We start from the raw sequence: 13,061 nt of genomic DNA on the forward strand, positions 1-13,061 counted from the left end.
TCAGAAACAAACTTCACTATTTTGGAAAGATGTGCCACAACTTTGTTGCTAGTTTATTTCATTATGTTTCCTGGGAAAGACATTAACAAATGTCTTTTCATCCTGGAAATAGTAGCTATGACAGACCAAAGAAGCACGCCCACCCTAATCTACCCTGGTAAAATTGTCAGTTATTGGGATGACTTAGGGAGCATAGGTGAGGGGTGATTGTCAGGAGTATGAGTGACCCAAAGATACATATAGCACTAAAAAACCAACCCAGGCATGGAGGCAGCATCCTGGGGCTCCCAGCCGTTGGACATCTGAAGCCTCCTCCCCTAGGCAATTGTTTATATGACCTCTGGGAGGGGCCTCACAACTCCTGTAACTCCCAGGAGCTTCCTGAGACTTGCATAGTTGTTTGTTTTAGATTAATTTATTTTATTTTGGCGTATGGAGGGTTCTGCCTGCATGTGTGTATGTGCATCACATGTGCCCAGTTCCCACAGAGGACAGAAGAGGACGTATGATCCCTGAAACTAGAGTACAGACAGTTGTGAGACACCATGTAGGTGTTGTGACTTGAACTCAGTGGTCTGCAAGAATAGCCAGTGCTCTTCACTGTGTAGTCATTTCTCTAGCCCTCCTTCCAGAACCTCCTTTCTTCCTGTAGGAAGGAATGTGTTTCAGTTCAGAGAAAATAGCTATACAACATAGGCTATCTCAAATAATCTGAAAATATCAGTAAGTTATATTATATTCCAAGTCTTAGAAAAAGATGAGAGGGTGCACTGGCCTCGGAGGACAAATCCATGGTCCACTGGTTGCCTCTGGTTTAACATGGATAGAAACTCAGTGTTGTGTTTTATAAAAAGACTAAGATATGTTTTGTAGAGTGCAGAATGGTGTGTGGGTGTGTGTGTGGGTGGGTGGTGGGGGGTACCTTGGTAGGGCATCCCTTCCCTCTGAGTATAACATATGACAACTGACCTGTATAGTATAATAGTATAGAATAGAGTTTATTTGGGGGCATGGGAGGGGGAGGTAAGGAGGGAGTAGAGGGAGAGAGAGAGAGAGAGAGAGAGAGAGAGAGAGAGAGGAAGAAGGAGGAGGAGGAAGAGAAGAGGGGAAGGAGGAGGAGGGAGGGGAGGAGGAGGAGGGAGGGGAGGAGGAGGAGGAGGAGGAGGAGGAGGAGGAGGAGGAGGAGGAGGAGGAGGAGGAGGAGGAGGAGCCAGGAAAGGCCAGCCAGAAACACTCCAAGAGAGATGGGGAGAGGGAAGGGGAGAGAGAAAACAGGAGAATAGGGAGAAAAAAGAGTCAGAGATGCAGAGAGGAAGCAGACAGAGCGAGGAGGGACCACACATCCCTTTCTATTGCAAGCCAGGCCTACCTGGCTGTTGCTAGGTAACTGTTGGGCAGAGCCTAGAAGGAACGCCTCCACTTAGTTTGTCAGTTATACTCATCTGAAACAGGCAAATGTGATGTAAAAGCACAGTATGATACATTAGCACTGAGTCGTTACCCAGGGACACTCCATACGTGCTTTGATGTACTTCGAAGACGGTGCCCTGTAAGGATCAGGAAGTGAGGATGCCCACTGAGACGTTCGTCGTAACAGGAAAACAGAGGCCATAGACAGCATGAGTAGACCAGGTCCTCTCAGTTGTTACTTTGTGTTGGAAGCCAAACTATAGCAATGTTTATTTACAATGTCAATAAAGATGATTATCATGAAGATGAGAATACATCATGGCGTCTTCATCCTCTTGATCTTTCCCTGTAGAGACACTGACCAACCGGACGCTGGAGCAACGAGGAGACTGTAACCATGGAATGCAAGCAAAAGGATCTACATTAGTGGGTGCTTAACAGTGTCGGGCACACATGGCTACTCCCAGCTCACTTTAGGGAAGGCCTTCTCAATGGACTCTGAACCCCTGGCACATTCGATGACAGGATCGCACTTCTCACACATTAAGAATGGCTGTGTGGCAGAGTCGAGATTAACAAGTTGTTGGCTAACCTTTCTGCTTGGTGGGCACTGCTTATGTTTCCTCTGTGCTTGCTCTAGATAGCTACCCTCTGTCTGAGTCTCATTCGCTTTTGAATATTCATGCTTTAACCTTTTGTACTTGGTTTTACAGTTCAGCCTACAGAGGACCATCTTCTTCCCAGCTCTCCCCATGCTGCTCACCAGCCTGCGAATGCAGACACACAATGGCTTGCAGCTCATTGATCTTAGAAGCCACTCAGAGAGGCTCCGAGGTACAAATCAAAACACATTTTAATTTTATTGACTTCTGGTGTTCATTGGCCCAACTGTTTGAAGCCAAAATGATCCTACATTGTATGGCTTGAAGCCTTGGGGCTTTTCCCACACACGGTGTAGCTGACCAGACTCCCACCATTTTCTGAGTTATTAGTTATTCTTCTTTTTATTGGATATTGTTTTATTTACATTTTAAATGTTATTCCCCTTTCCTGGTTTCCTGGACATAAGCCCCCTAACCCAACCCCCTCCCCTTCTTCTATAAGGGTGTTCCTGTCCCCATCCACCCCCCACCCCGGGCATTCTTCTACACTGAATCCTCTGCTACATATGCAGCTGGAGCCATGGGTCAGTCCATGTATAGTCTTTGAATAGTGGTTTATTTGGTTTAGTGGTCCCTGGGAGCTCTGGATTGGTTGGCATTGTTGTTTTTATGGGGTTGCAAGCCCCTTCAGCTCCTTCAGTCCTTTCTCTAATTCCTCCAACAGGGATCCCGTTGTCAGTTCAATGGTTTGCTGCTAGCATTCGCCTCTGTATTTGACATGCTCTGGCTGTGTCTCTCATAAGACAGCTAAACCAGGCTCTTGTCAGCATGCACTTCTTAGCTTCATCAATCTTAACTACTTTTGGTGGCTGTATATATATGGGCCACAGGTGAGGCAGATTCTGAATGGCCATTCCTTCAGGCTCTGCTCCAAACTTTGCCTCCCTATCTCCTATGGATATTTTTGTTCCCCCTTTTAAGAAGAAGTGAAGCATCTACATTTTGGTCATCTTTCTTGAGTTTCATGTGGTCTGTGGATTGCATCTTGGGTAATTCGAGCTTTTGGGCTAATATCCACTTATCAGTGAGTGCATACCATGTGTGTTTTCTGTAATTGGGTTACATCACTCAGGATGATATTTTCTAGTTCATTCCATTTGCCTATGAATTTCATGAAGTCATTGTTTTTGATAGCTGAGTAGCACTCCATTTTCTGTATCCATTCCTCTGTTGAAAGGCATCTGGGTTCTTTCCAGCTTCTGGCTATTATAAATAAGGCTGCTATGAACATAGTGGAGCATGTGTCTTTGTTGTATGTTGAAGCATCTTTTGGGTATATGCCCAGGAGAGGTATAGCTGTGTCCTCAGGTAATGCAATGTCCAATTTTCTGAGGAACCTCCAGATTGATTTCCAAAGAGGTTGTACCAGTTTGCAATCCCACCAGCAATGGAGGAGTGTTCCTCTTTCTCCATATCCTCACCAGCATCTGTTGTCACCTGAGGTTTTGATCTTAGCCTTTCTGACTGGTGTGAGGTGGAATCTCGGGGTTGTTCTGATTTCCATTTCCCTGATGACTAAGGATGTTGAACATTTCTTTAGGTGCTTCTCCAACATTCGATATTCCTCAGCTGAGAATTTTTTTTTTTCGGAGCTGGGGACCGAACCCAGGGCCTTGCGTTTGCTAGGCAAGCGCTCTACCACTGAGCTAAATCCCCAACCCCCGAGAATTCTTTGTTTACCTCTGTACCCCATTTTTTAATAGGGTTATTTGGGAGTCTGGAATCTAACTTCTTGAGTTCTTTGTATATTTTGGATATGAGCCCTCTATTGGATGTAGGATTGGTAAGGATCTTTTCCCAATCTGTTGGTTGCTGTTTTGGCCTAATATCAGTGTCCTTTGCCTTACAGAAGCTTTGCAGTTTTATGAGGTCCCATTTGTTGATTCTTGATCTTAGAGCATAAGCCATTGGGGTTCTGTTCAGGAAATGTTCCCCAGTGCCCATGTGGGACTCTTCCCCACTTTTTCTTCTATTAGTTTGAGTGTATCTGGTTTGATATGCAGGTCCTTGATCCACTTGGACTTAAGCTTTGAGTAGAGCATTGTTGAACTTCCATGTATATGTGGGCGTTCTTTCGTTACTGTTGTTATTGAAGACCAGCCTTGTCTGTGGTGATCTGATAGGATGCATGGGATTATTTCTATATCTGTTGAGGTCTGTTTTGTGACTGATTATATGCTCAATTTTGGAGAAGGTTCCATGATGTGCTGAGAAGAAGGTGTTTCCTTTTGTTTTAGTATAGAATGTTCTATAAATATCTGTTAAGTCCATTTGGTTCATAACTTCTGTTAGTTTCTCTATGTCTCTGTTTTATTTCCATTTCCATGATCTGTCCATTGATGAGGGTGAGATGTTGAAATCTTCTACTATTATTGTGTGAGATGCAATGTGTGCTTTGAGCTTTAGTAAGGTTTCTTTTATGTATGTAGGTGCCCTTGTATTTGGGGCATAGATATTTAGGATTGAGAGTTCATCTTGGTGGATTCTTCCTTTGATGAATATGAAGTGACCTTCCTTATCTTTTTTGATAACTTTTGGTTGAAAGTCAACTTTATTAGATATTCAAATGGCTACTCCAGCTTGTTTCTTTGGACCATTTGCTTAGAAAGTTATTTTCTAGCCTTTTACTCTGAGGTAGTGTCTGTCTTTGTCTCTGAGTTATGCAGCAAAATGCTGGGGGTCCTCTTTACATATACAGTTTGTTATTCTATGTCTTTTTATTGGGGAATTGAGTCCATTGATGTTAAGAGATATTAAATAGTGATTGTTATTTTCTGTTATTTTTGTTGTTAGAGGTGGAATTATGTTTGTGTGTCTCTCTTCTTTTGGTTTCATTGCAAGGAGATTACTTTTTTGCTTTTTCCCTTTGTGTGTTGGAGTTTTCTATCTATTATCCTTTGTAGGGCTGGATTTGCAGAAAGATATTGTGTAAATTTGGTTTTGTCATGGAATATCTTGGTTTCTCCATCTATGTTAATTGAGAGTTTTGCTGGATATAGTAGCCTGGCATTTGTGTTCTCTTAGAGCTTGTATGACATCTGCCCAGGATCTTCTGGCTTTCATAGTCTCTGGTGAGAAGTCTGGTGTAATTCTGATAGGTCTGCCTCTATATGTTACTTGACCTTTTTCCCCTTACTCATTTTAATATTCTTTCTTTGTCTTGTGCATTTGTTGTTTTGATTATTATGTGACAGGAAGAATTTCTTTTCTGGTCCCATCTATTTGGAGTTCTGTAGGCTTCTTGTATGTTTATGGGCATCTCTTTCATTAGGTTAGGGAAGTTTTCTTCTATAATTTTGTTGAAGATATTTACTGGTCCTTTGAGTTGGGAGTCTTCACTCTCTTCTATACCTATTATCCTTAGGTTGATCTTCTCATTGTGTCCTGGATTTCCTGTATGTTTTGAGCTAGGAGCTCTTTGCGTTTTACATTATCTTTGACAGTTGTGTCGATGTTTTCATGGTATCTTCTGCTCCTGAGATTCTCTCTTCTATGTCTTGTATTCTGTTGGTGATGCTTGCATCTATGACTCCTGATCTCTTTCCTAAGTTTTCTATCTCCAGGGTTGTCTCCCTTTGTGCTTTCTTTTTTGTTTCTCTTTCCATTTTTAAATCCTGGAAGATTTTTTCAATTCCTTCACCTGTGGCTGTATTTTCTTGCAATTCTTTAAGGGATTTTTGTGTTTCCTCTTTAAGGGCTTATACTTGTTTACCTGTGTTGTCCTGTATTTCTTAAAAGAGAATTATTTATGTCCTTCTTAAAGTCCTCTATCATCATCATGAGATATGATTTTTAAATCCAAATCTTGCTTTTCTGATGTGTTTGGATATCCAGTATTTGCTTTGGTGGGAGAACTGGGCTCTGATGATGCCAAGTAGTCTTGGTTTCTGTTGTTCATGGGCTTTCCTCTTGCCATCAGGTTGTCTCTACTGTTAGCTTGTCCCCTGCTGTCTCTGACAGTGGCTTGACCCTCCCATAGACATGTGTGTCACCACTCCTATAGACCTTTTTTTTTTTTTCAGTTGGATCTGGCAACAGAGACCTGCTCCAGAGTTTGTGTGACCTGAACCTCCAGGTGGGTCATTTGGTGCAGAAGAGTTGGTCTTACCTCTGCTCTCAGGTATGTAGGCACCCCTGGTGACTGGCTTTTAGCTCTCTGGGCAGCCAGCCACCTGAAGGGTCCTTCCTTCCCCTGACTGCTCCTAGTTCCCTGTTTCCAGAGAGCACAGATGATACGAAGTGGTTTCCTCTTGGGTCAGGAATGTGGGCAGAAAGTAGTTGTCTCCTCTGAGTTCTCAGGATTGACTGCACTTCTGAGGGTCCAACTCTCTCTCCCACAGGATTTGGGTGCAGAGAGCTGTGGGACCTGTTCAGTTCAGTTATGGGCGCAGATAGAAACCAGCAGTTCCTAATGCTGACTGCTCCTATCTATATTCCTGTATCCAGAGGCTACTATGCAGGTTCCTCTTGGACCAGGAATGTGAGCAGAAGTGGGCAGAAGTGTCAGTCTCCCCTGAGATCTCAAGATTGTCCGCACCTCTGGGAGTTCAGCTCTGTCCCCCACGGGATTTGGGTGCAGAGAGTTGTTTTAGTTATTCTTTTAACAGAATAAAGAAAGCACAGAATGAAATAACATCAATATGCTCACATACATCATTAAGTCACATGTTACCTAGAGAAATGCATATTTAATCTGTAGAAAAACAAATGCATATATGTGAAGATAATTTTTAATTAAAATATTTTATTGTCACTTGTTTTGTTTTGTCTTAGTTTTTGGTTTTTTGAGACAGGGGTTCCCTGTGGAGCCCTGGCTGTCCTGGAACTCACTCTATAGACCAGGCTGTCTTTGAACTCAGACATCTGCCTCCCTTTGCCTCCCCAGTGCCACCAGCACCCTGTTATTGTTTTTGAAAGGGTCTTTCTATATAGACCAGATAGATTTAAACTCACAGAGGACCACCTGCCTCTGCTTCCAGGAATGTTGGGATTAAAAAGTATGTGGCAGAGGTTGGGGATTTAGCTCAGTGGTAGAGTGCTTGCCTAGCAAGGGCAAGGCCCTGGGTTCGGTCCCCAGCTCTGAAAAAAAAAAAAAAGTATGTGGCAGCATGCCTACCTTGTCCCTCTTGAAGAATCTGTATTTGTCTGCTCTATACCTGCAGTCTATATAGACTCTTTTGTCACGAGTTGATGTCTGATGATAAAGTCTGCTGGAAGAATGAGCTTCCTTCTGTGGCTGAGTTCATGAACTCTGTCCATGCTGCTGCTGGTGAGTCCCCTTTTCAGCCTTGGCATGGTCACTGAGAGTGGAGCGATCATGTTCCTGACATCGTCACTGAGAGTGGAGTGATCATGTTGATGAGCATCCTGCACACGTTTAATGAGGGAGTGACTTTTGCTTAGGGCTTATCTTCTACAATGATGAAGATACACCTGGGTTTCCCCTGGGTCCTCTCTTCAAAGCTTCAAGGATGGTTCGCCTTTGCTCCCACCTTCTCTATCAATTGTCACCAAATGAAATAGCCTGGACCAGGAACTCAAGTCTAGATGCCCTTATCAGGAGACGGAAGAAGCACTTGAGTTAGCAGTAGAACTAGGGAGAGCCACAGACAAGTATTCCCTATGTGGAGCTGATTCATGACCATGTGTGGAACTCAGAATCCTGAATTGTACCGCACACATCCAGTACCCTTGTGTGCTGTGAAGAACCTGTCACTGCAAGTTTTTTAAAGTTTCACTACATACACTATTACCTTCCCTTCCCTCCTACGCTGATTCTCATTGATATAGTCAACTTATATCACAAAGAATTTTTAGTCTTGTTATGGCCCTTGAATGTGGCTTTGAAATTTATAAATTTTAAAAATGAGTATTTTTTTTTCTGGATTTGTGAGGTGGCTGAGTGGATAAGACACTTTCTGCTCAAGTTTGAAAACCTGATCAATGCCTAGAACTCATGTGAAGTTAGAAGGGGAGAGCAGACTCACAAAGATGGCCTCCAACAACTAGGACACTTACCTGCACACATGTACACAACACTAATAACAAATAAAACAATCTCAGTAAGGTGGCAGTGGTGCACACCTTTAATCTTACCACTTGGGAAGCAAAGGCAGGCAGATCTCTGAGTTCAAGGTCAGCCTGGTCTATAGAGTGAGTTCTAGGACAGCCGGGGCTACACAGAGAAATCCTGTCTCAAAAAATCAAAAACCAAAATCCAAAAATTGTAGTGAGAATTTTGGTTTCTCTAAGAGCCCAATTATGTTATCTGAATATGTTTTTGTTTTAATCCCAGGTGTGTAATATAGGAGTGCTTCAGATTGTCTACAGTGGCTATGATTGATCTCATCCTCTGGCAGGGGCGTGATTCTGCCAGTTGAAGGCCGTTTACATATGGAATTCTGGGTACTCTTGAGAGGGTATAAAAATGTTCTGAGAAGCTGCTGCTCTCCAAGCTGTTGCACCCCCTATTGTTGCTGGATTGCTATTTGTTGCTTGTTGCTGGTTAAAGAGATCCTGACAATGAAAATTGGACTTGCCCCTAGGAACTCTACGCCCTAATCATTGGGTAGAAAGGTTGATGTCCCATTTCCCCTCTAATTTTCTTTCTCTCCTACCTTTTGTTGATGGGTTGGAAAGGATATGTGTGGAGTAGGGTAGAAGGGAGGTAGAGATATAAGAACCCAATACAGTAACCAAAAGTTATGGTTATAAATGGCACCCAAAATGGGGCTAGGTAAAATGGGAAAGTTGGTTTCTATTTCTGTAGAGGAGATGGCAGGGTAGGAAGGGATGGGTATTCTGTTTCAGGATGTCAACAAAAAGTTTATTATAGGGACTGCCATTGGATACTCCCTTGCTTTGCTCCCAGAGGGGATTTTCTGTTTTGTTTTCCTCTCCTTCTTCTCCTCCTCCTCCTTTTCCTCCTTCTCCTTCTCCTTCTCCTTCCTCTTTTTCTTCTACTTCTTTTTCCTTTTTCTATATTTTGCCTCAAAAGAAAATTTGGGAGAATGGCTTAACAACTGGAAAAGTTGCAGGTAGATATGGAAAGATCTGAGAAACACAAATTGTATGAAAATCTTCTGGGATACCAGAAGGGTCGAAAGAGTTGCAGTATTGGCTGTGCACTGGGGAGGTTATGGGTAGAGGTGGAAGTGCTTCGAAAGGGAGGAGCAATGGAAAAGGGAGAACAAAAGGCTCAGATCTGGTGACTGAAAGCTGGATCATCCTGCAGAATGAAAGAGGGAAGCAAATCGACCTAGAAGGCAGATAGATCACTGCTCTGCCCAGTCTCAAATCCCTGAAGCTTCTGGGTGGGGCAGAGAACCTGTTGTGTGGCCGAGGAGTGGGGGCGGGGGGAGGAAGCTGAAACAGCCCATTTCAAGAGAAAGGATTAATCTTGAGCCAATTGTGCTGCCAGAGGAGGGTCCTGTGCTTACAAAATCACCATGGGTTTTCCCAGTCATTGTGCAGCACATGCCTGCTAATGATACAGATCATGATTTTGATGAGATAGCATGGCATCCTATAGAAATGATAGGCCTGAGGCGTTTTAAAGAGGCTATAGTTTCCTATGGAATTCATTCCCCTTAAGTTAAACAAATATTAGGTAACTGGGCTACCCAAAATAGAGTTATTCCCCAAGACTGGAAAGGTTTGGTCACAGCAGTTAGCAGTGGTTAATGTGGTGGAGGGAGAAAGCCTTGAATATTGAACAATGAAATGGAGCAAGGGGAATGGCTATTGTTAAAGATCAACTGCTTGGAGAAGGGTGAGTTTCTGAACTACAGGAGCTGATTTGATGATGCTGTTATAGAGCAGTGTCACTTGGCTGCTTTAAGGCTTGGGACAAAGTTGAGGAGTCCAGGAATAGATCTGCTTCATTCACTAAGATTGTACAAGGCTCTGAGGAAGACTTCACAGATCTCTAGTGAAGATTGGTTTCAGCTGTAAACAAAGCCCCATCAGGCCCTGAGGCCAGACAGGTGTTGATAGGGACCTTTGAGAATGTGAATACAGACTGTGAGAGTGATTAGACCCTTAAAGACTGAGCAGCAGCAGTGGATGAGTGGATGAGGGACATGACTGGTATTGGCTCCGTGAGGATCATGCCAGTATCACAAGCTATACCTAAAGGTCTCAGATACCAGAATACCTCATGCTTTGAGTATGGTGAATAATGCCATTTACAAAGAAATTCTGACCAAGTTTGTATAAATCTCAGAACTCAAATTTTCTGGTGCAGTAACTTTGAGAAATACAGCACTTTCTGAGACAGATCTCAAAATGTCAGTGCATTAACTGAGAGAAATATGGTGCTTTCTCTCCAGATAAGGAAACAAATAACAGTAATGGGTTCCCAAGATGTAAACCAGAAAAAAAAAAAAAAAACCTAGGCTTTCCAGGGTATGCAGACACTTGGCAGGGGTACCACTGGACTAATAAGTAATTAGATAATTTCTTGTCATCAGGAAACAAAGTGGTGGCCCTACCATCTCAAAACTCCACAGTAAAAAAATACAAGTGCTTTCCTTCTGACCAGCAAGGAGATAATAAGCAGACAGAGACTCTGAAAGTAAGTAGCTGATCCCATGCATGCTACTGAGGGCAACGCCGCTCTAGATTTGGCAGTTAAACGTCTTGCTCTATCCCCCAAAATTCAATGTTACAAAGTTACTGCCGTTATGGTCCTTCAGGGACAGTAGGGACAATCTGGGGAAGAAGTGGATTCACTTCCCAAGGATTCAATGTGCACCCACGTATTATAGATAGAGATTTCAAAGAAGAAATTAAAATTATGGCTTATGTAAGAGAGGAGGGGGATTTAATGAAAGAGATAGGATCACTCAGCTACCACTGTTTCCCTACATTAACTGGCTCCAGTAGAAAGATCGGGGATTTGGGAATGCTAAAAAATGTGTATTCTGGCAAACGGTGTTAATTAATCATAAAAGGTAGAATAAGACTACAGACCTGGCTGAAGTCCTAGTGCCTTTTACTAATGCTCAGATTATGTCATTATGGGTAATCAATGAAGATTGGCAGAGCTCGTGATAAGTATTTGGGAGAAATCCATAACAGATATCCTAAAAGCAAGTGTCTTCTGTTTATAAAAAGAACTAATTGGATTCCCATGTGTTGTAAAGGGAACACCTTCATTCTATACTGATGCAAATGAGGTGGGAATGGCAGGTCTAAGTCAGACAAAGTAAGCACAAGTAATCCAAAGCCCACATTCTTCAGTTCAATAGTCAGGGTTGTATGCAATCCTTAAGGTATTGTTAGATTTTCCTAAATTTCTTAATATAATCACTGACTATCAATATGCAGAAAGAGATGTTTTGCATGCAGAAACTGCTGAGTTTATTCCTGATAATTCAGAATAAGCTTTGTTACTTATGTAACCAGCAATCAGAAATAGTGACAACCCATTATATGTAAAACTCATATTTAGTCTCACAGGTTTGTTAGGTCCATTGGCACAAGAAAATGAGGAAATGAATCAATTGTTAGAAGCCTCCAAATTCCATGAAAAACACCATGCTGACAGCAAAGGTTTAAAGAAAAGTCTCTATCACTTGGAAACAAGCCAAGGAAATTATTAAAAAAAAATGCTTTACTTGTTCTTTATATAACCAAACTCCATTATGTGCCGGAAGTAACCCTAGGGTACCAAAAGAAGTAAACCTTGGCAGATGGATTTGTTTCATTTCGCAGAGTCTGGAAAACTAAAGTTTGTACACCATGTCATCATTACATATTCAGGTTTTCAATGGCAACTGCTCTAAGTTCTGAGAAAGCTGGTTTTGTAATTACACATTTCCTGGAGGTAACGGCTATTATGGGGATACCTGTACCAATTAAGACTGACAATACCGCCTTTTTCCTCCTTGGGCGTCTGAAGGCAAGATGGGTCACCAGCAGCTCTATTGGAGTCACCCGCGGAAGTTCGGCCAGGGTTCTCGCTCTTGCCGCGTCTGCTCTAACCGCCACGGTCTGATCCGTAAATACGGGCTGAACATGTGCCGACAGTGCTTCCGTCAGTACGCGAAGGACATAGGCTTCATTAAGTTGGACTAAGCGACCTGAATGGATGATTCGACTGTCTACCCAGTGAAACCAACTGTCTACCCTGTGATACCAATCATGCTAGTCTTTGTGCACACAGAATAAAAAACTGAAGGCCAAAAAAAAAAAAAAAAAAAAAAGACTGACAATACCCCCACATTTGTCAACAATCAGATGAAGCAATTCTTTGCATATTCTAATATAAAGACCATTACAAGAATACCACACGGCCCTGCAGGACAAACACTTGTGGAAAGATCTAATTGCACTTAAAAAAAAAAAATGCTCACAAAACCAAAAGGAAGACCAAAGAACCCCAGGGATAGACTAAATAATGCTTTGTTAACTTTAAACTTTCTGAATGGTGATTTAAAAAAGAGAGAGAGAGAGAACAGCAGCAGCTGGGAGACGCACACTGTGCTCTGTGTGAGCATCAGAACGGAGGCCTCTGCAGGTTTAGGTTAGGGTGGAGTTTGTTTATGTCTCTATCGGGAATGAAGAAACTTGATAGCATCAAAACTTATAAAGATCAGAATTGAGCAGGGAAGGTCTCCTGAAAACCTGGCCCCCTGATTGAAAGGTGTTTAGTTCATCAATAATGTCTCTGTTTATAACTTTTCACTAAATGCAGTACAATTAATGGCAGAAAACAGAACGGGGGAGATGTAGTAGAAATTTCGGCTTCTTTAAAAGCCCAGTTATGTTATTGGAATGTTTTTTTTTAATGTCATTAGTTTATTTACAATTTTTTTTAATGTTCAAGAGTTTAATCCAATTTTCAGATCACATCTCTGTTAAAGGGATGAATTAAATATCCTTTTTTTTTTTTTTTTTTTTTTTTTTTTTGGAGCTGGGGACCGAACCCAGGGCCTTGCGCTTGCTAGGCAAGCGCTCTACCACTGAGCTAAATCCCCAACCCCA

At 42.3% G+C, this 13,061-nt stretch overlaps 1 long non-coding RNA gene and 1 pseudogene across 4 annotated transcripts in view; both read left to right on the plus strand.

Moving 5' to 3' along the window:
* Positions 1-1,383: 1,383 nt before the first annotated feature.
* LOC120093637 (uncharacterized) overlaps positions 1,384-13,061 on the plus strand; it is a 48,249-nt gene continuing 36,571 nt past the window's right edge. The window contains exons 1-5 of one of the 4 annotated variants that reach the window (XR_010053782.1): positions 1,384-1,632; positions 1,763-2,013; positions 2,124-2,244; positions 6,095-8,648; positions 10,544-10,647. This is a non-coding gene — a long non-coding RNA (uncharacterized LOC120093637). Of the gene's footprint in view, positions 2,014-2,123; positions 2,245-6,094; positions 10,648-13,061 lie in introns of all 4 variants that reach the window. The other 3 variants (XR_005487056.2, XR_010053783.1, XR_010053781.1) reach the window with 3 other exon arrangements.
* Rps29-ps17 (ribosomal protein S29, pseudogene 17) lies at positions 11,951-12,258 on the plus strand (annotated as a pseudogene).

This window comes from Rattus norvegicus, chromosome 7 (assembly GCF_036323735.1).
Source record: "Rattus norvegicus strain BN/NHsdMcwi chromosome 7, GRCr8, whole genome shotgun sequence".
Lineage (NCBI taxonomy): Eukaryota > Metazoa > Chordata > Mammalia > Rodentia > Muridae > Rattus > Rattus norvegicus.